At 38.8% G+C, this 23,482-nt stretch overlaps 1 protein-coding gene across 1 annotated transcript in view; it reads left to right on the top strand.

Annotated features, from left to right (window-relative positions):
• Positions 1-10,139: 10,139 nt before the first annotated feature.
• Positions 10,140-23,482, top strand: part of TRIQK (triple QxxK/R motif containing) — a 410,206-nt gene continuing 396,863 nt past the window's right edge. The window contains exon 1 of the mRNA XM_053715195.1: positions 10,140-10,347. The gene's annotated coding sequence lies outside the window, so the exon portion shown is untranslated. The remainder of the gene's footprint in view (positions 10,348-23,482) is intronic.

Below are 23,482 nucleotides of genomic sequence, written 5' to 3'. Positions count from 1 at the left end.
TGGCGACTTGTCCCATGCTTTAACAACAGCTGCCCAATTTCAGGAATTTCTTACGAGGACACTAGTTTGAATGCACGGACCTATAACTAATTTTGAGACAATCTAAGACTCTGATTCATATGAGAGACATTCTGGTTCATAGTTTTTATAATTACTGTTTTAAGGATATGCTTGTAGCAGTTATTTTGCATTTAACTCTATGCCTACAACGCAGCACAGTTATTGATTGTAGTTTTGAGGGCTAGTTATAGCTGTATAGAAAGATTAGTTAGAGGGAAATACTTTACAAGCTTATTGCCTTGACTAATGTTTGATTATTAATTGCTATCCCATGTATGATCTAGAGCTTATATATCCCAGATACAGCTTTTTGAAGAGTTTCTCTAATTCTTAGACTTTGGTATATTCTATAGCCCATTTCGTAAACAAACCTATAGTAATGTGGGGGCTTTAATTATAGGTTTGATATGCCAAGAATCCACTATTATTTGCCTGTTATTGCTAACATATAAAGTTTTGTAGATTCAAGTGAATATTTTGGGAGACTTTACTTGTACGCTTATGCTGGGTATATTGCTACTCACTGTATGTCTTTGCACTATAATCAAACTGTTTGTAATGATTTAGTGGGAATAGCTATGCTGCACGTCTGTGTTTTGTCTCAGAAGTGCTACTGAGTTTTATGTTTAGGATAGATGGAAATTAGTTCTGCTCTATCAATGATTCTCCACACTGTACAGTACTTTATTTGAGAATTCCTTTAACACTGCTATTTTCCTTGATCATTGCGGCGTGCCTCCAGCGGCCGGGGAGGCATGATGACAATAACATTTAGTTATATTATATATGTACATGTGTGCTCTATGTGTATTCCTAGCTCCCTGATTCAATATTATGTAAGCTATCCTATCTACTGAGATCTCAGAGGTTTGTTCCCTAGGTTCAAGGCAGTACATTACATCCCGATCCTGTTTTGTTCATGATAAGCAGATAATAGGTTATAGCTACCAGATAAGTCACTGAGAACTTAATGTACATTCGATATGGGTAAAAAATATACAAAGCTAGAGTCACCCGCCTCTGTTACACTCCTGCCATGAGCCTAGCAGTCCTTGCAGGACCCTTCGTTCTATTTAATCCAGGTATTTTATTATTTGGAGCCTTTCACATTACCCCCTAAGGGATAGGACTTTACACCAGGTGGTCATTTTATTTTATATTTCCACTTGTTCTTGATTCTCTCAATTCATAGTTTTGTGGGGTAGCCCACCAACATATACTAGTTTCTTATGTTAGACAGGCTATGGCAGAACATAGTAGGCATGCACCTTTATATACTTGAGCATTCCCTAAACAGGGGAACTCAATATTTTACATGCCACATGTGATATATTTTAGGACTATATATCTACGACATAGATAGGGAACATACTAAGTTACTTGTATCTGCTGTGGAGTCCCTACCCTCACAATTCCGCTTGACTAATCTTACTCCATAAGTAATTTAGCTCCGTATTCCCCCCTAAGGGTTTTCCCTTAGTATCTGTTTACTAATGTAAACTAAGGAACGCAGATTCCCTCGCATTTTTCCATTCTTTATTATATATTTGATACAATTCAGCGGCCCATATAATGCCCCTTCCTATATAAGAAAAAATGAGGAATATATCGGTTGTAAGTGCCAGTAAGATTTAATATTGGTTTAGATTAAGATGGTGTTGCTATAGAAATATTACATAATATCACTTTTTTATATGTTTGAAATTATGCTTTATCTGGATGGGTTTTATGTGACACTACATTTTATACACTCATGAGTCTTAAATGATATGTACTGGCTTTCAAGAGCTGTTTTGAAAGTAACTTGTTTATATTGTACTGTATACTGTGATGTTTATTTTGAATTTCCTCAATAAAAAATTAAATTAAAAAAAAAAAAGATGCGCTATTCAGCCAAAATCAAGATCTTGATAAAGGCCACTATTGGGCTGAAACGCGTAGATGTCATTTGATGCACTTATAAGGAGAGATTTCAAACAGTACTCTGTGGAACACTCCATGTGTAAGCGGATATCATTGAAAAATGAACATCCTATTGGAGGACCAGACCCATGTGACCACTATACATGGAAGCTGCATTGTTTGGGAGTCTGAGAACAGCAGTGGGACACCGGCCAGTAGAGTGCAACCACTTATAAGGTAGATAATAACCTTGTGGTAAGGTGAAACGGGTATAATACTATTGCATGAGAACTGTTTAAATGTACCTTTGATTAAATCTGTATACATGGGTGAAGTCTCATAGCATTGTCCCCCCTATCATCTTACTTTCCCTTTTCAAAACAAGAAGGATATTAAACTCCTTATTAGCTAGGCATCTGAGTTTATCATTTTATACTTTAATTAATGTTTTATTTTATACTTTGCAACAGTGTTGGATGCGGACTGTATACTTTGTATTTATCTTATATGCACTTTTAATAATTTTCCTGAAAATGTGTTATTTAACGATTTAAATAGTAAAATTATATATGTGGTTTTGGCTGAATAGCGCATCTTTTTTGAATGTTTGATAGTCGTAAATATTAAAGTAAAAAGTTTAAGTGTTTTGGTTTGCAATCTAAATAGCCACTCTTTAAAAATGATATTTAGTGTTACCTCCTTTGCTGTATCAAGTTAGGGACAAACATATTAAGCAACTGTTTTGCAGCATGTAAGAGGGTTTCCATGGCCGAGCAGCTGTACACAAACTTCACATCAACATATAGACTGCTAAATGGAGTGTGTGCATTGCTTACAGGGCAGTGTACTTTTTTAACAATAGCATATGTTCACATTTTCAAAGTGAACATTTTATAAGTGAGGCACTAATTTTTAAGAATTATAAAAGAATTACACTCAATACTCTCCACACTGCTGGTTACTAACTAACAAACTGCCTACTGACATCTGCTAAGGAATGATGAGTTAACCTATTGTCTCTTCTGCTTTCAGTTATGTGAATTAAGGCCCTGCATTGAAATCCTGCTATTCCCTGCTTTTCTCTCATTTTACTCCAAGTCCCTCTTTTTGGTACGTGAATTAATGACCTGCATTGAAATCCTGCTATTCCCTGCTTTTCTGTCATTTTACTCCAAGTCTCTCTTTTTGGTATGTGAATTAATGACCTGCATTGAAATCCTGCTATTCCCTGCTTTTCTGTCATTTTACTCCAAATCTCTCTTTTTGGTATGTGAATTAAGGCCCTGCATTGAAATCCTGCTATTCCCTGCTTTTCTGTCATTTTACTCCAAGTCTCTCTTTTTGGTATGTGAATTAAGGCCCAGCATTGAAATCCTGCTATTCCTTGCTTTTCTGTCATTTTACTCCAACTCTCTCTGTTTGGTATGTGAATTAAGGCCCTGCATTGAAATCCTGCAATTCCCTGCTTTTCTGTCATTTTACTCCAAGTCTCTCTTTTCGGTATGTGAATTAAGGCCCTGCATTGAAATCCTGCTATTCCCTGCTTTTCTGTCATTTTACTCCAAGTCTCTCTTTTTGGTATGTGAATTAAGGCCCTGCATTGAAATCCTGCTATTCCCTGCTTTTCTGTCATTTTACTCCGTCTCTCTTTTTGGTATGTGAATTAAGGCCCTGGATTGAAATCCTGCTATTCCCTGCTTTTCTGTCATTTTACTCCAAGTCTCTCTTTTTGGTATGTGAATTAAGGCCCTGCATTGAAATCCTGCTATTCCCTGCTTTTCTGTCATTTTACTCCAAGTCTCTCTTTTTGGTATGTGAATTAAGGCCCTGCATTGAAATCCTGCTATTCCCTGCTTTTTCTGTCATTTTACTCCAAGTCTCTCTGTGTATATGTATATTGAGCACATGAATTTAGGCTGTTAAAATTAAGCCCTGCATTTATTGTAATGATTTTTCCCAATGTCTCAATTCTAATGTCTAGTTAATTGCCATGTGATGCTCAATCCTTATATATACTTGCTATAACTCTAAAATTTATAGTTGTCTCATGTCACAGTTTTTACCCCCTCCAAATTTTATTGTCTGTTTACTTAACTCATCTCACCCTGACCAGATTCTAACATTCCAATTGGCCTTACCAACTATCTTTGATTAGCAATCAACTAAATTTAGTGGACTCAGGTGACTGTCCTACCTGTATATATTTCAGACTAGTTTGGGGATGTGCATTGCTTACAGGGCAGTGTACTTTTTAACAATAGCATATGTTCACAATTTCAAAGTGAACATTTTATAAGTGAGGCACTAATTTTTAAGAATTATACAAGAATTACACTCAATACTCTCCACTCTGCTGGTTACTATCAAGCTGCCTACTGACATCTGCTACGGAATGATGAGTTAACCTATTGTCTCTTCTGCTTTCAGGTATGTGAATTAAGGCCCTACATTGAAATCCTGCTATTCCCTGCTTTTCTGTCATTTTACTCCAAGTCTCTCTTTTTGGTATGTGAATTAAGGCCCTGCATTGAAATCCTGCTATTCCCTGCTTTTCTGTCATTTTACTCCAAGTCTCTCTGTGTATATGTATATTGAGCACATGCATATAGGCTGTTAAAATTAAGTCCTGCATTTTTTGTAATAATTTTTCCCAATGTCTCATTTCTAATGTCTAGTTAATTGTCATGTGATGCTCAATCCTTATCTATACTTGCTATAACTCTAAAATTTATAGTTGTCTCATGACACAGTTTTTACCCCCTCCAAATTTTATTGTCTGTTTACTTAACTCATCTCACCCTGACCAGATTCTAACATTCCAATTGGCCTTACCAACTGTCTTTGATTAGCAATCAACTAAATTTAGTGGACTCAGCTGCCCTACCTGTATATATTTCAGACTAGTTTGGGGATGTGCATTGCACAGGGGTGTGTGCATTGCTTACAGGGCAGTGTACTTTTTAACAATAGCATATGTTCACATTTTCAAAGTGAACATTTTATAAGTGAGGCACTAATTTTAAGAATTATACAAGAATTCAACAAGGATTGGGCAAGAGGCAAGACACAAGGCAAGCACTCTTGTAATACTATGTTTTATGTATCTCATTGTATCCTTCTGCTGTAACACTGTGTCTTATGTGTTTACTTGGTTCCCACTTTCATAATAATGCTCAATATCTTCTTATTCCTTTTTGCTACCTCTTGTTTCTATAACAAACTACATTACTCAATTACTCCTTCTCCCTATACACCTGCACTGTTCATTAGCCCATCTCTCTTATACTCACCTTACTTTTGTACTCATGAACTTTACCTATTCCTAAATACTCTCTCTCCCCCCTGCACTTCAGCCAAAAAACAGTCTCATTACTGCAAATCTGCTTCTCATCTCATGTCACTCTCCCTCTTGCTCATACTAGCTGCTGGCGACATCTCCCCTAATCCTGCTCCCTCACAACCTCCTAGCCTTTCACATCCTTGTGTGCCTTTCAATAGACTTCATAAACTAAACTCTGGTAACCTTAATCGCATTCCTCTTACATCTAAAAACCCCTCCCCCTTCACTTGTGCACTCTGGAACTCTTGCTCTGTTTGCAACAAGCTCACTTCTATCCATGATCTCTTTATCTCCCACTCTCTTAACCTTCTGGCTCTTACAGAAACCTGGCTCTCTGCTTCAGACACAGCATCCACTGCTGCACTGTCACATGGGGTCTCCATTTCAGCCACACTCCTAGGTCTGGCAATAGACAAGGAGGTGGTGTTGGTATTTTACTTTCCTCTTGTTGCACCTTCCAACAAATACAGCCCTTCTCTTCACTCACATTTTCATCATTTGAAGCACACATGATTTGGTTATTCTCTCCCCTCTCTATACGTGTTGCAGTCATATACCGCCCCCCTGGCTCCCCAACTCAATTTTTAGATCACTTTGCTGCCTGGCTTCCTTATTTCTTTTCCTCAGACACCCCTGCCCTCATTCTTGGCAACTTTAACATCCCTCTTGACAATCCCACTGCCTCCTCTGCAAAACAACTTCTTCAACTCACTTCCTCTTTCGGCCTGTCACAATGGACTGACTCTCCCACTCACAAAGATGATCATTCCCTTGATCTGACTTTCACCTATCGATGCACTCTTTCAAATTTAACAAACTCCCCTTTTCATCTCTCTAACCATCATCTCCTAACTTGCAACATCACTTCCCTACCTACAACTCCCCCTCCCTCTACCCCTCACACCAAACTTTACAGAAGCACTAAGTCACTAGATCTGCATCAGCTCGCTAGCTCTCTAAAAACCTCTCCTCTCATCCATCACCTCCTTTTCCTGCCCTGACCAATCTATCTGCCAGTATAATTCCACCCTTACGTTCATTGACACTCTGGCCCCTCCAACCTTAGCTCAGAAACCACACTCTCATCCTCAGCCCTGGCATACTCCTCTGACACGATACCTACGCAGATGCTCCCGTACTGCTGAGCGACATTGGAGGAAATCTCAGAGTTCTGCTGACTTTCTTCACTACAAGTTCATCCTGAACTCCTACTATTCTGCCCTTAATATTTATAAGCAACAATATTTTTCTAATCTCATCTCTACTCTTTCCTCTAACCCTAAACGTCTGTTCTCCACGTTCAACACTCTTCTCCGCCCACCCCCACCTCCTAACACAACCTCTCTCAAGATTTTGCCAGCCACTTCAACAACAAAATTTATTCCATCAGAAGTGAAATCAGCTCTCATCATACTTCCAATCTTCCACCCCCTCAAAAGCTCACGATCACCCAAAACCCAAATATCCAAAAATGCAGCTCTGTTGCCCCTGTTAATGATGATGAAGTTTCTGGCCTTATACTGTCCTCCCACCTCACTAGCTGTCCCCTCAACCCCATCCCCTCACAGCTACTCCCCTCCCTCTCTTCTACCCTCACCCCCATACTCACACATATTTTCAACCTCTCCCTCGGCACTGGTATATTTCCCTCATATCTAAAACATGCACTGGTCACACCTATCCTCAAAAAACCTTCCCTCGATCCAACCTCCCCTTCCACTTACCACCCTATTTCCCTACTCCCTCTTGCCTCAAAGCGCCTCGAAAAGCTAGTTTGCGCACGTCTATCCCATTTCCTTACACTAAACTCTCTTCTTGATCCACTGCAATCTGGATTTCGTTCCCATCACTCTACAGAGACAGCAATTGTCAAGGTTATCAATGACCTACTTACAGCAAAATCCAAAGGCCACTTCTCTCTGCTTATCCTCCTTGATCTGTCTGCAGCCTTTGACACTGTTGACCACCCTCTTCTGCTCCAAACCCTCCAATCCTTCGGCATCTGTGACACAGCTCTCTCGTGGTTCTCTTCCTATCTGACTAACCGTACATTTAGTTTAGCCTTCTCCGGAGCATCCTCTGCCCCGCTACCACTTTCTGTTGGGGTACCTCAAGGCTCTGTCCTTGGTACCCTTCTCTTTTCAATCTACACGTCATCATTAGGTTCCTTAATATAGTCCCATGGGTTTCAATACCATTTGTATGCCGATGACACCCGAATCTACCTCTCTGCACCAGACCTACCTCCTTCCTTACTAACCCATGTCACTAACAGTCTCACATCTCATCTTAGATGTCCTCTCACTACCTTAAGCTAAATCTCTCCAAAACTGAACTCCTTATTTTTTCCCCCTTCTTCTAATGTCTCCACCCCAAAAATTTCTATAACTGTTGATAACTTCATCATTACCCCTACCCCGCACGCCCGATGTCTTGGGGTCACACTTGACTCAGATCTTTCCTTCACTCCTCACATTCAGTCCTTGGCTAAAGCCTGCCGCTTCCACCTTAAAAACATCGCTAAAATTAGACATTTCCTTACACAAGATACAACCAAGATTTTAATCCACTCTCTCATCCTTTCCCGCCTTGACTACTGCAACTCCGTCCTCTCTGGGCTACCTAGCTGCCGCATAGCTCCTTTACAATCCATTATGAATGCCTCTGCCAGGCTCATCTTCCTTACTCGTCGCTCTTCATCTGCTGCACCTCTCTGCCAATCCTTTCACTGGCTCCTCTTGCCTCTAGGAATAAACATAAAATCCTCACCCTGACATTTAAAGCTCTCAACTGCACTGCTCCCTCCTACATCTCAGAACTTGTCTCTAGATACACTCCCTCCCGTCCCCTTCGATCAGCTAAGGATCTCCTCCTCTCTTATTACTTCCTCACATTCCCATTTACAGGACTTCTCCAGACTGGCCCCCATCTTGTGGAATTCCCTGCCTCGCTCCATAAGACTCTCCCCTAGTTTTAACAGCTTCAAGCACTCCCTAAAAACTCTACTATTCAGGGATGCATACAACCAACACTAACTTTTCCTAACTCCATTGCTTTGCCCTTTAACCCCTTAGAATGTAAGCCTATGGGCCCAGCTGTTTACAGATCGCTTCATAAGAGCCGACTACAACACTTGACCCCTACAAAAGCTATCCTGTACACCGACTATGTTTACAGCGCTGCGGAATCTGTTGGCGCTCTACAAATACCTGATGATAATAATAAATATCAGCTGGAGTGGTGTGAAACATGTTCTCTGATGAAAGAATCTGGGTGTGGCAGATGCCAAGAGAATGCAATCTATTGGAATTTATATTGCCTACTGTAAAGTTTGGTGTAGAAGGGATAATGGCCTGGGGCTGTTTTACAGGGTGTGGGCTAGTCTCCTTAAATTCATCAAAGAAACATCTTAATGCTACTATATAAAGACAGTTCAGTCAATTTTGTGCTTACAACTTGCTTCCTGTTCCAGCATGACTGTGCCTTTGCAACAAGGCAAAGCCCATGAAGACATGCTCTGATGAGTTTGGTGTGGAGAAACTTGAGTGGCCTGCACAGAGCAATGGCCTCAATCTAGGGTGACCATATTGCTGCTTTAAAAAGGGATACATGAAAAATACATATGTCAGGGCTGTTTTAAGAAATCTTTTGTATAAGAACCCTGACATATGTATTTATTATGTGTCCCTTTCTAAAGCGACAATCTGGTCACCATAACTCAATCCTATTGAACACCTTTGGGATGAACTGGAACACTGATTGTGAGTCAGACCTTCTTGCCCAACATCTGTGCCTGACCTCACAAAAGATCATAGTGTGTTGAACTTTCACAAGTAGACTTGCTCCGAAAACAGCCGAATGTCACGAGCAGCCACCTTCTTCCACTTTTGGATCCCAACAAGAATCCCATTGTGTATCCCTAGAATTCTTTGTTGATGAACATACCTAGGTAGGATGCATGCACCTGTCTGGAGTACTACATAAGAACAAACACTGCTGCCATCTAATGCTCTTGCAAATATAAAACATTCATGTACTACTGATGTTATGGACCAGATGTATCAATTTGTAGACTTATCTGCATTTCATCACAAATTGTGGGGCGCATTTGTTCCCCATATTTACCACCATGTCCTTGTGTGGCCAATTGCATGAGAACAGAGCTTGTCAATCAACCAGGTCGAATGAGTCTGGGGTGATTTTCATGGAGTTGGTGGACAGGATTTATGAAGCAGCGGTTTAAACCACTGCTTCATAAATATTAGTTGCAGGCTCAAATAAGGAAGCTTGCAGCCAACTGGGACTTACGGATCTTGATAAATCTACCCTATAGTGCTTCAGGCATGTACAAGCTCCTGACCATATCTGCTTTTCAAGAAAGGATACAAAAAGAACAAAGCACACGTAATAAAAGTTGAAAAACATTTTTAAAATTATATGCTTTATCTGGATTCACGGAAATAAAATAAATGTGGATTTAATGTTCCTTTATGGTCTTGCACATTTTCAGAACCCAGGCAACGGCATTCTTTCAAACCATTGCACTGATTGTGCTTTCTCGTCAGCATGTATCCAGTATTTGCTGGCTTTATTATGTGATATCATTACATATAATACATTTCACCTAACAGTTGTAATCTTACCTTGTATATTTACAGTCATTTTCATTTTTAAAAATCAAATATGTTGCATACTTTCCGTATTGTACGACTTTCATTTTATAAACGTTGCCTTAAATATGTGAACTAATAATGAAAAATCGCATTCGAGTTGTTATGCACACAAACAAAAATCCACCCCAGAATCCTTTTTTTTACCGGATATTTAACGTGTCACAAAACCTCCACATCAGCATAACTTAACTTCTAGGCTACAGTTTTGCAAAGTATTGAGTTACAAACTGCGTCACCATAACCTGCCACATGTACGAGTAAGAGGGGCTAACGGAGGAGAACCGAACACCCGCCCCCTTAGCAGATAACAGTATCGCCTCAGAACGAAGCAGTGAAGGGAGGAGCAGAAGGGTGCGCAGACACGGAAACTAGGTAGGCACCAGGCCTTACTAAGGGGTCTAAGACAAGAAGGAAGGCGTGTGCCCTCCGTATATAGACATCACAGCCAGCCTGTGGCCTCCGTATTTAGACACCACAGCCAGCCTGTGGCGGAATTAGTTTAATATACAATGACGCTGCAGGAAGCTCTCTTTCAAAATAAATAATAACAGCAGTTCTGAACTTCTGAGGGTGGTTTCTGATCTGTTAGGTGCGTTAGCAGTTTTCGCATATACCAGTGCTTTCTCCTTAGATATATATTTACAATATCAGTCTGTGATGTGATGGGGCATTGCAGAGATTTGTCTCACAGCTTCCCAAGTTAATTTTGATAGCTGCATTGATAGCAACCTTAATGGGGCACACATTGTGATGCTTTCGCGGGCACAGAGTAAACTGGCAGCATAGTGGGCATAAGGTCAAGGTCCTGGCACATGTCTGCATTAGGAGGGTAAAAAGGTTTCTGAGTATGTACCCTCTAAAAGATTTCTGTGTACACAGCAATATGACATTTTAGCAGCATCTTCTGTCCTCTGTTTGCTGTGTATACCGAGCTCTCCGATCCCAGAACAATATCAGAGCTTATAGTGACTGCAGGGAGTGACATCTTAACCTGCTAAAGAGTCGCTCAGGTCAGTGGTATTATCTGCCTGGCATTCTGAGCATCAGGGATTTATGTATAACTAACATGAATTCTTCCTGAGCACATGTGCTGCACAGTAAACACTTGTTATTCTTCTTGTGAGGCTGAGCTGTGTAAAAAAACAGAACGAGCATGAATTGTCACTTGCCCATTGTTTCCTATGTAAAGTTGGAAGAAGTGCTGTACGTTTAGAACTGATTACTAAGTTTTAAATGGCTAATAAGGACAACTCCCACACACTGCTTTATTGGGGGGACAGTGACATAAAATACAAAGAAAACTTTTTGTTTTTAGAACCAGAAGTTTAAAATTATTATTATTAATAATAATAATATTTTACTGTTTGACACATAAACAAATATTTTAAAATGTCAAAGAACACGGAAATAAAAGCAACAATATGAGCTACAAAATAGTGTTGTAAATGTCTGAGTATGAGGAAGTTATGATTTTACATTACTCTTAAACCCCCCCCCCCCCAAAAAAAAACTGTTATATTCAAAATATGACATGCTCCAATCCCAGCAAAGGGGTTAAACACACAATATAAATACCACTTGGGACTAGCAGAGCACTGCTGGACTCGAGCAGGAAAAGCTGCTGATTTGAGTTGCACAACCAAGATGTGCAACTAGTACTGCTGACTGGATCATCGGCTTGTTCCGGTTGGGACCAGCAGTGCTCTGTGAGCTCAGAGCGGTATTTTTGCTGTGTATTTAATCCCAGTGCGAGGTTAAACAAACAGTAGTCTAGGGTCCATTGTCTTCAAATTATGTGCTCTTAATGGATTGAAGCTTGTAATTTTTTTTCTACTATAATGGCCCTTTAATGTTTAAATTTCACTTTGAAGCCAGCAGCATTGATTTTAGCCATAAAATGTCAAAAGGTTCTTTATAAAGTACAGTTTTTTTAATTTAATGTGCTTTATCTGCTTAATTATCTATCAGCCCCAGGAACCTAGAGCTGCCAACAGTGGGAATAGCCGATTTATCATATGTCTGCGGATCATGTCCGACAGACATCGCTGAATGCCGACAGCATACACTATCAGAATTTAACATTGCACAAGCAATGCTGAAGGCTCGCGCGGAAACATATGTATTGGGCACCATATGGTGCTTAATAATTTGTCTCCCTTGTGTTACCAGAAGATGACAGCTTGTTGTATGTGTAAATAGTGTGTGGTGGTAAACACACGGTCACGTGCAGACAAATTGGCAATAAGAGAAAGCCCTGTCTTCTCACAACGGACCCTTTTTTATAGTCCCACTTGACTGATTTCTGTGCCTGTGAAAATGATCTGTTATCCTTATTTACTTATAGGGGTCTATTAAGCTCCGTGTTTCTGGCGAGCCTTCAGGCTTGCCAGAAACACCAGTTATGAAGCAGCAGTCTAAAGACCGCCGCTCCATAACCTGTCCGCCTGCTCTGAGAAGGCGGACAGACATCGCTGCAATTCAACCCGATCGAATACGATCAGGTTGATTGACACCTCCCTGCTAGCAGGGGGCGGCGTTTCACCAGCAGTTCACAAGAGCTGCTGGTGCAATGCTGAATGCGGAAAGCGTAATGCTCTTTGCATTCAGCGAGGTCTGACGGACAATGGTCCGCAATGTCGGATCATGTCCGACAGGCCTTTCATAAATAGACCGCATGGACAGTAGCATCCTTTTTTTGTTCTTGAGGCACCCCTCGGTGTTTACTCATTTGCACTCATTACATTTATATGTCAACTAGGTGATAAGCCTGCCTAGAGGGCAGTCTATGTTTAAAAAATTACAAACCCCCAAGCTAATGTTACAACAAAATAAAAAATGTAAAATTACAGAAAAAAATAAACAAAGCTATTATTATTATTTAAAATGTTAAATCTAAACTAATACTCCTTTAAAAAGAAAAACTCCACCTAATCTAATACTAAACTACCAATAGCCCTTAAAATGGCCTTTTGTATGGCATTGCCCTAAGTTAAACAGCTCTTTTACTTTAAAAAAAATCAATTATTCCCTAACAGTAAAACCCTCCCTCCAACCAACCCCCCCAAAAAAACTAAGTCTAAAAAAACATAAGCTACATGTTGCCTCCAAAGGGGCATTTGTATGGGCATTGCCCTTAAAAGAGCATTCAGCTCTTTTACTGCCCTTAAAAATGCAATCAGCTCTTTTACAGCCCAAAAAAGCCACCCAAAAAAAAGACTAATCCCCAAATAGGTACTCACTGTTACTGAAGTCTGGCGGTGAAGGTCTTCTTCCAGGCGGCTCCATCATCTTCCATCTTCATCCGGAGTGGAGGGGCGGAGCGGTCTTCCCCGATACGCGGTTCCGGAGCGGCAATCCTTAGCGGCGTGGAGGCTCCTCTTTGTCCAATCTCCGGCATACACTTAAAATTAAATGCAAGGTACCACATTCAATTTGGGGTACCTTGGATTCCTATTGGCTGAAATTTTGAAATCCGCCAATAGGATTAGAGCTACTGAAATCCTATTGGCTGTTCATATCAGCCAATAAGATTTCAGTAGCTCTCATCCTATTGGCGGATTTCTAAATTTCAGCCAATAGGAATGCAAGGTACCCCAATAAATATGGGGGTACCTTGCATTTAATCTTCAGTGTGCCACAGACGATCGCATGAAGAGGAGCCTCCATGCCGCTGTGGATCCGCGCATCGGGGAAGCCAGCTCTGCACCTTTGCTCCGGATGAAGATAGAAGATGATGGAGCCACCTGGAAGAAGACATTTTCCGCCGGAGGATGATGAGTACCTATTTGGGGCTTAGTCTTAGGCTTTTATTTTTTGGGGTGTCTTTAAAAAAAAAAAAAAAAAAATGTTTTGGGCTGAATTCCCTTTTAAGGGTAATGCCCATACAAATGCCCCTTTAGGGGCACTGGGTAGCTTAGGTTTTTTTAGTGTTAGGTTTTTTATTTTGGTGGGTTGGGGTTTTTTACTGTTAGGGGGGACTCTTTTTTTTAAATGTAAAAGAGCTGTTTAACTTAGGGTAGTGCCCTACAACAGGCCCTTTTAAGGGCTATTGGTAGTTTAGATTAGGGGGTGTTTTTATTTTTGGGGGCTTTTTATTTTCATAGGGATTAGGTTTAATTTTGTTTAATTTTGTAATTTTAGATTACATATTTTGTAATTTAATGTTAGGTTTTATTTTTAAATTAATGTAAGCTTTTTTTTTTTTTTTTTTTTTTTAATTTTAATTGTTACTTAGTATTAGGGTTAATTTAGCTGGTGTTAGGTTAGGGGGCTTAGTAATTTTAGTTATTTGCGTTGTGGGGGGGTTGGCGGTTTAGGAGTTAATAGGTTAGTTAGGTTTATTGCGATGTGGGGGTTTAGGGGTTAATAGGTTAATTAGGTTTATTGCGATGTGGAGCGGTTGGAGGTTTAGGGGTTAATATTTTAATTATGTTATTTGCGTTCTTTAATTAGCGGATTAGGGGTTAATTACTTTATTATTTTGCAATGTGGGGTTTGGCAGTTTAGGTGTTTGTTAATACTTCGTGCGGGAGGTTAGGTTTGTTTTGTTATACTTTGTGCGGGCTGTAAGGTTTTTTATTTCGTGCGGGTGGTTGCGTGTTTTTCATTATTTTTTTTTTTAAGGCTTTGTTTGCCTATGCTGCATCAAGGTGGATTCTTTTGGCTGCAGCCAACTTTCTTTTGGCTGCTTCGCGCAGCCAACATTCCTTTGAGAATGCGTACACAAAGGCGATGGACCCGTTACAAACGCGATTATAGTATAGATGTTGGTGTTTTTTCTATTAGTTACCTCACAAAAATATCTTTAGTTTACAGAAATGTCTGATTTGGGAAAAAGTCATATAATACACCAAAAAAGTTAAATATTTGTGTAATTTTCCATATCATACATGTTAAATAAAAACACAGGAGTAATTATTGCCTAGATTTTTAGACAAACCCAAGGTAAAAACATTTACCATTGCTTTCCCTAAAGAGACACTAAACCCCTCCAACATTGTTACTTTTCATCTCATTTATAATTTGTTTTTAATTGGTCTCAGCAAGGGACTTACTATTTTACAGATACAAATATTCCAAATCTTTTACGGTCCTAAGCAGTGGCTCCCTGGCGCCTAGTTTTATCATGCCCTCGTATATACATTTTATTATATGTTTGCACAACATACACACTTGCCTATTTCGCCAAGTCAGAGAGCTATATTTTTTTAAATTCTTGTTGTAGCTTTAAACATTGTGGATTCATCTACATATATTACTATATTAAATCATACCCTATTTCCTACAAAAAAAAAAAAAAAAAAAAGTATTACTTATTCATTATTGTCCAGGATGGATTATAATTTGCAACCAAATTTGTCAAACACTGTGTGAATAAAGTATATAACTAGGAAAAATCAACTTCACTCACATGGGTAGCTGCCCCATTCACTTGTGGGTTAAAAAAAAATTAGATACTAAAAACATACAATGGAGGTTTTGTTTAAAGATATTAACACCTCCAGTATTTTGTTGGTTTCAAAGAGTGTCTGAATGCATTACCTTTTTTTAGGATTTTCAATTTTAAATGTGCTAACATAAGTAAGTAATGACCCACACCAATGCTCAAAGCAGACACTTATAAAATCATAAATCAGCTGCATGAAGGCATTTATACCGAGCAAAATCTTCACTTGAAAAATAGTGATGACAAAGGATCAGCCAATTACTTTTTCTCTGCTAGAACCATTTTTTTGCTAAAGGCAGCATAACTGTTGTATCAACTGATGTATCAACTGCTGTCCTGAATGGAGTCTTTGGCCCCTATTTATCAAAGGTCTTGCGGACCTGATCCGACAGTGCGGATCAGGTCCGCAAGACCTCGCTAAATACGGAGAGCAATACGCTCTCCGCATTTAACATTGCACCAGCAGCTCACAAGAGCTGCTGGTGCAACGCCGCCTCCTGCTGACTCGTGGCCAATCGGTCACCAGCAGGGAGGTGTCAATCAACCCGATCGTATTCGATCGGGTTGATTTTTGGCGATTCCTGTCCGCCTGCTCAGAGCAGGCGGACAGGGTTATGGAGCAGCGGTCTTTAGACTGCTGCTTCATAACTTGTGTTTCTGGCGAGTCTGAAGACTCGCCAGAAACACGGCCCTTCAAGCTCCGTACGGAGCTTGATAAATATGGGCCTTTCACTCTACAGTCTTTAACCCTTTAAGGACACAGCTTTCAGTTTGCTCAATTGTTTTATGACGGAAAAATTCCGTCATATGTCCTTAAGAGGTTAATCCCATCATGTTGTACCGGTCAGTGTAATTTCCTTCACAAAAGCTTATAGGGACATTGTACACTAGACTTTTCTTTGCATAAGTGTTTTGTGGATCCTTTTATATTGCCCATCTGGGAGTGTTTTTGTAACAATGTATAGCTTTGCTTATTTTTAATAACATTGGCCTAGATTTGGAGTTCGGCGTTAGCCGTGAAAACCAGCGTTAGAGGCTCCTAACGCGGGTTTCTTACGGACTCCGGTATTTAGAGTTCAGTTACCGACACTCAAAAATCACCTAACGCTCAAATTTCTACCGACACCTCAGAACCAGTAGTAAACATATACAGACAAAAAAAACATCCACAAATCACAAAAAAAATATTACACAAACTACACTTACACTCATACAAACACTACACTTTGTTTATTTTTCATATTTAATAATTTTTCATCAAAATACAAAGGATTCAAGTTGCGAGATCTCGGGTGTTAGAAAAAAAACAGCACAAATCCATTTTCCCATTGACTTACATTGACACACGGGAAAAGACCCTCATATACCTACATCTAACTAATAACATTATCCCAAATATACACTCATCGATGCATACAAACATTATACACCACATGACATACACAAAATATTTATTTATCACAAAAAGAACACGATTTAGTTACTTTTTCACAAAAGCTCATGACGTCATTCACTTTACGAGGAAAACCAGTCTTAGAAAAAAAAAATGAACAAATTTTAGAGCCTCCATTGACTTCTATTTGGAAGACGTGCTCGTGCACGCGAAACCCTCATTTCCCTAACGCACGCAAATAGCGTAGACAGAAAAACTCCAAATACCAGCACTAGAAAATACATGATTTCATGCGTTAGACACAGCTATGATAAATAGATCAAGAAATGACTATTTCCCTATGGTGGATTTATGGATTTTACTGTTTGAATATTCACAACACCATTAAATTCTTTCAGAATTTTATATTACATCAACTACAAATCAACATCACTAGTAACAACATTTTTGTTTTAAAAATATTACATTTAAACGGACACAAAAATAATGTCAACTTTTCAGGATTCACAAACACTACACAATGGGAAACAATTCTCATTTACCTTTATTATTGCATTTCAGTTATTCAACTCATATGCTTGCAGCAACAGCATATCTACATAGGCTTAACACATGATCACTCATGGATGCACATACATTACTTTTAACATTCACTCATACATGTGCATTCAAATGATGGGGGCAAAACACATTACATTCTCTCGAGGAATCACAAAACCCAACATATGGATTTTACTGTACTTTTAACATCATGATTCCATCACCAGAAACCATTAGGAATTACGTACAACAAGAACATCATTACACCAGATTACAGATGTCACTTTATGGGAAGGAACAACAATGCCAGACCGCTATATAGAAGTCAGCATATGTGGGACACAATCACAATATATACGTATATGTACATAACACGCATCACCCATCACGCAACCACAAAGCACACATTTAGATTTTATTCAGCACACAATAACAATGTAGTCAAATACAACAACACAATGAGGGTTTCAGAACTACATAGGCAGGTTAATAATATCATGACGTCATTAGAAGATTCAACCATACACATCACAGATTCACCACTGTACCGCCCCTTTCGGAACTTTAACACTCAATACTACAATACAACATATACGTAAACAACAGTTTGGAACAGCATTATTAAGGCGATTTCAATGGGACAATTAATAAATATTGTCAGATCGCAAATCACTTATATATATAATACTACAGATGACAGCCGGAAGTTCTTCAGTATTAGTGCCATTTGAATGGGACGCATACAATATTGACATCTCGGCAATCACTTATATATACAATACTACAGATGACAGCCGGAAGTTATTCAGTATTAGTGCGATTTGAAAGGAACGCATACAATATTGACAGCTCGGCAATCACTTATATATACAATACTACAGATGACAGCCGGAAGTTATTCAGTATTAGTGCGATTTGAAAGGGACGCATACAATATTGACTTCTCGGCAATCACTTATATATGCACAATACTACATTTGACAGCCGGAAGTTATTCAGCATTAGTGCGATTTTAATGGGACGCATACAATATTGACAGCTCGGCAATCACTTATATATACAATACTACAGATGGCAGACGGGAAGTTCGGAATTATTATTGCGATTTTAAAGGGACGCATACAATATTGACAACTCGGCAATCACTTATATATACAATACTACAGATGGCAGACGGGAAGTTCGGAATTATTATTGTGATTTGAAAGGGACGCATACAATATTGACTGCTCGGCAATCACTTATATATACAATACTACAGATGGCAGACGGGAAGTTCGGAATTATTATTGCGATTTGAAAGGGACGCATACAATATTGACAGCTCGGCAATCACTTATATATACAATACTACAGATGGCAGACGGGAAGTTCGGAATTATTATTGCGATTTGAAAGGGACGCGAACAATATTGACATCTCACCAATCACTTATATATACAATACTACAGATGGCAGACGGGAAGTTCGGAATTATTATTGCGATTTTAAAGGGACGCGTACAATATTGACAGCTCGGCAATCACTTATATATACAATACTACAGATGGCAGCTGTTACTTTATCGTTTACAAACAATATTGCAGCAACATTGATCAATCACATTCGATGCACATTATACACAACTATGCACTTTCATTAATGTTAGCCTGGACGTGTGCTTTTTACTATAAGATCGCGTTTAAGAAATATTGATTACGCATATGATCAAACATTACAAACATGCACTGTATGTGTGATATTTGACACTTTCACATTGAGATTCATTGTTGCAAAATAACATTTCAGCAAACAACAAATAAACGCCCACTGTGAAAGCATTTGCGCCGCTCACATTCAAACAGGTGAATACAATCAGCAATCATTACAAACTCAATACCATTGGACTAATTGTACTATAAATCCCCCCAAAAACATGGCCAATGCATCACTTGTGATCCTCATCAGATCAAGTGCTTACCTTGTTACGCTGTTTTGAAAGATGGATGACGATGACATGGTAGACTCTGCTGGTGCTGCTATTGGCAAACTAGCTGTTGGTCGAATCAGGCAGCCTCGGCGGCTCAGACTGAGACGAAGGGGTCATCTGGTTCGAGGTCCTCGTGTCTACAGGGTGAGACCCACCTTGGAAAACATGAGCGACTTTGAGGTTTATGATAAGTATCGGCTCGATCGCAAACAGCTCATTGGCCTTTACGATCTTCTTAAACCTCATTTGGAGCCACGTATAAGAATAAGGACTGCTGTTCCCGCCATGAGTAAGATGCTAAGCTGTCTATACGTCTTGGCCTCCGGGAGTTTTCAATCCGGAGAACTGTACATGCATGGCCTGGCTCAAGGTACATTCTCTGGGGTGTTTGATAACTTTCTGGACGCCATGGTACGTATCAGTAAGCAATACATAGGATTCCCACAGAATGATGGTGATTGGAGGCGCCTGAAGCGGGAATTCTTTGATATTGCTCAATTGCCCAATGTCTTGGGAGCCATAGATTGTACCCACATTGCGCTGCGTGCTCCAATTGATGACTCGCCCTTCAGAAATCGCAAACATTTTCATAGCCTCAACGTGCAGTATGTTTGTGACGCACAGATGAGGATTATGCATGTGTGTGCGACTTTTGGAGGGGCTTGTCATGATGCCCGCATCCTCTCTCTGTCGTCCCTGTGGAGACAGTTTGAGGAAAGACAAATGCCCCCTGGTTATCTCGTTGGTGAGTATTTGTGCACAACATGGTTAATTAGTTTGACAATTGCCACTGTAGTTTTAAAATGTTAGCGTAATGTTCAGCTATAGGATGCAATTTAACCATATATTTTCCCCCCGCTAATGTCTACTTTTAGTTCAATGCAGATATGTAGCATGTCTTACCTTAAATGCTCAGATAGAGAATGTAATGTAACCATGTAGTTAGCATTTTACACAAGGCTTGATTTAGGAGAAATACGCATATGTAGCATGTCTTAGCTCAGGGGTGTCCAAACTTTGCTCTCCAGAGGTTTTGGAACTACATTTCCCATGATGCTCAGCTAGATAAAATGCTGGCTGAGCATCATCGGAAATGTAGTTCCAAAACCTCTGGAGTGCAAAGTTTGGACACCCTTGTCTTAGCTGAAATGGGAAGATATTATCTAATGCAATTTAACCATGTCATTGTCTCTTTCCGCAAATGTCTTTTAGTTCAATGCAGATATGTAGCATGTCTTACCTTAAATGCTCAGATAGAGAATGTAATGTAACCATGTAGTTAGCATTTTACACAAGGCTTGATTTAGGAGAAATATGCATATGTAGCATGTGTTAGCTGAAATGGGAAGATATTATCTAATGCAATTTAACCATGTCATTGTCTCTTTCCGCAAATGTCTTTTAGTTCAATGCAGATATGTAGCATGTCTTACCTTAAATGCTCAGATAGAGAATGTAATGTAACCATGTAGTTAGCATTTTACACAAGGCTTGATTTAGGAGAAATACGCATATGTAGCATGTCTTAGCTGAAATGGGAAGATAGAGAATAATATTGAACTAGATATTTTAAAGTTAAAATAAACATTTGTTAATGGATTATCTTGTACAAAACTTTTTATTGTACTACAAATACTATTTTGAGGATTCTGTTAGAATTATGTTCTGTTCATAATTTATAGGTGATTCTGGGTACATGAGCCGGCCTTGGCTCATTACCCCCTTGCGTAGCCCAACTGATGTGTCTGAGGAGCGCTACAATAGGGCTCATAAGAGAACCAGGGCGGTGGTTGAACGGATGTTCAGGCTCCTGAAGATGAGGTTCAGGTGCCTGGACAGGTCGGGAGGAGCCCTCCAGTACAACCCAAAGAAGGTGGCTAAGATCGTTGTAGCCTGTAGCGTCCTGCATAATATTGCACAGCGGGCTGGGATGCTGCAGGCCGTCCGGCCGGACAGAAACCTCCTCAGAGATGAGGAGGATGATCCTGTTCTAGAGGGGCCATTCCGGGACGAGGGGCTCAAAGTCAGAGCAGACATCATCAACCGCAACTTTAGACGGTAAAGAATAGAAGTTAGACTGGAGTATTATCAATAGATGTGAACTCTAGGGAAATGACACGTAGATAATTGTGCAAACATGTTAGGATTGTTCATCAAATGCTAAAAATGTGTTTCATTTATTAATATAGGTGATGCTCTGGCCATTGGGTCCTGTAGCGAGTCTTTGCCACCTGGTTTTTAAAGAAGACATCAGCTGGTAAGTATAAATGTCTGGACTGTTGGTGGCATGAATTGTACACAAATACATCATATGGCATACATTTTATTAACTAGTATTTAGTTTACACATTACTTAAAATGTAAATACTCAGAAAGGGATCCTCTAGCATGACTATGGTTCAATGTCACACATTAAAGGTTTGTTCTGCTCAATATGACTCATCTTCACACTTGATAGAACATAACACAAGATGCTACACAGTAAGCTAGTGACAGAAATTTCTTATGAAATGGGGGGTGGGAGAGGGCTACAGAACTGATTCACACACTTGTAGTAATTTTGATTAAACTTTTTCTGCCATTAGGGAGCTGACTTAATCTAAAGACTGAAAGGGAAGAATTAGAAGCCTGACAGTGAAGATTGCCCAGACTGACAGTGGAAAAAGCCAAGATTGAAATTGAAGTATACCAATGGGATCATGTCTGGCATTATCTTTCAAATCTGCTGACCTTGAAAACCATACAAAGACATGTTCACATGGTAAGTCCCAACTATTTGATAGAATACGGCTGTTGAGGCATCCTATTGGAGACACTTAGATGATTTTCTAATTTTTAGATGGTATTTCACAGTCCTCTATTTTTGAAATGATGAATAAGACACCTATTGAAGATCAACTTTTTACCCCTGAATTGACTTTCAAAGACCATGCATTATCCAGGTTGGTGTACCAATGCATGCTAGTTAAGAATCACAGGAAGAATGTTGAATATTAGTAGCTTACATACATTAGTCATGTTTAGTTCTTAATTAGATATTTAGGGATCACAATCAGACACTTAGATGAATTTCTAATTTTTAGATTGGATTTCAGTCCTCTATTTTTGAAATGATGAATAAGACACCTATTGAAGATCAACTGTTTACCCCTGAATTGACTTTCAAAGACCATGCATTATCCAGGTTGGTGTACCAATGCATGCTAGTTAAGAATCACAGGAAGAATGTTGATTATTGGTAGCTTACATACATTAGTCATACATATTTCATCATTAGATATTTAGGGATCACAATCAGAAAAAGGAATACATATTATAGTTGATATAGAGGTATTTGAGTGGACATGAAATATGACATTTATGTTCAACATATATATTATTGAAATGTGATATACATTATTATGTATAATTAGAAAATCAGATTTTTTTTTTTAATTTTATTACACTATGTTTTTTTTTTTTTTTTAAATATAATTAATAAATATCTTTAAAAAATGTTGAACAAAGTTAGAGCATAGACACAAGATGATTGTAAATGTATTTTATGAATCTTTGACTACGTGTGTATTAACTTTGTTAAAAAAAAATTTTTACATTTCAGATTGGCATCTGATGACTTCCAGGAATATTTTTTTTCTTTTTGGTTCAGAAACTATTAAATTTTAAAATGGTAATAATAAACATTTTATTATTAAATACACTCTTTGGAACAGATTATAATAAATATCCATATAATCTGTCAATAAATTTTTTTTTGACTCCCATGACTGGTAGTTGTCTATTTGACAAGCACATGCATAAGATCAAATAATGCATTAATTGTGGAAAATCCACTGATTCCGAGAATATTACATTAAACTATCTTTTTTAACATTCATTGGGAAGTGAGATCCATCAATGCTTTTCTTTTGAAATTCTTATATGTTAAAATAATTTAGGATATGTAGTCAATTTCTCAAAAAGTATTTGTTTTCACTTTTAAGAAGGGGAAGTGGTTCAATTACATTAAAGTGACAGTGTTGTTGAATGTAAAATTAATTTTATAAGATCTTGTATCTTCCTTAGGTATCTCAAAACATTATTTGCTAAATTATTTTAATTTTTACATTTATAAATGGTAGGTCATTTAACTTGATATTTTTCACAAGCTAGTTATTGG

The sequence above is a fragment of the Bombina bombina genome, chromosome 5, assembly GCF_027579735.1.
Source record: "Bombina bombina isolate aBomBom1 chromosome 5, aBomBom1.pri, whole genome shotgun sequence".
In the NCBI taxonomy this organism is placed as follows: domain Eukaryota; kingdom Metazoa; phylum Chordata; class Amphibia; order Anura; family Bombinatoridae; genus Bombina; species Bombina bombina.
This window is presented reverse-complemented; position numbering and strand designations above follow the sequence as displayed.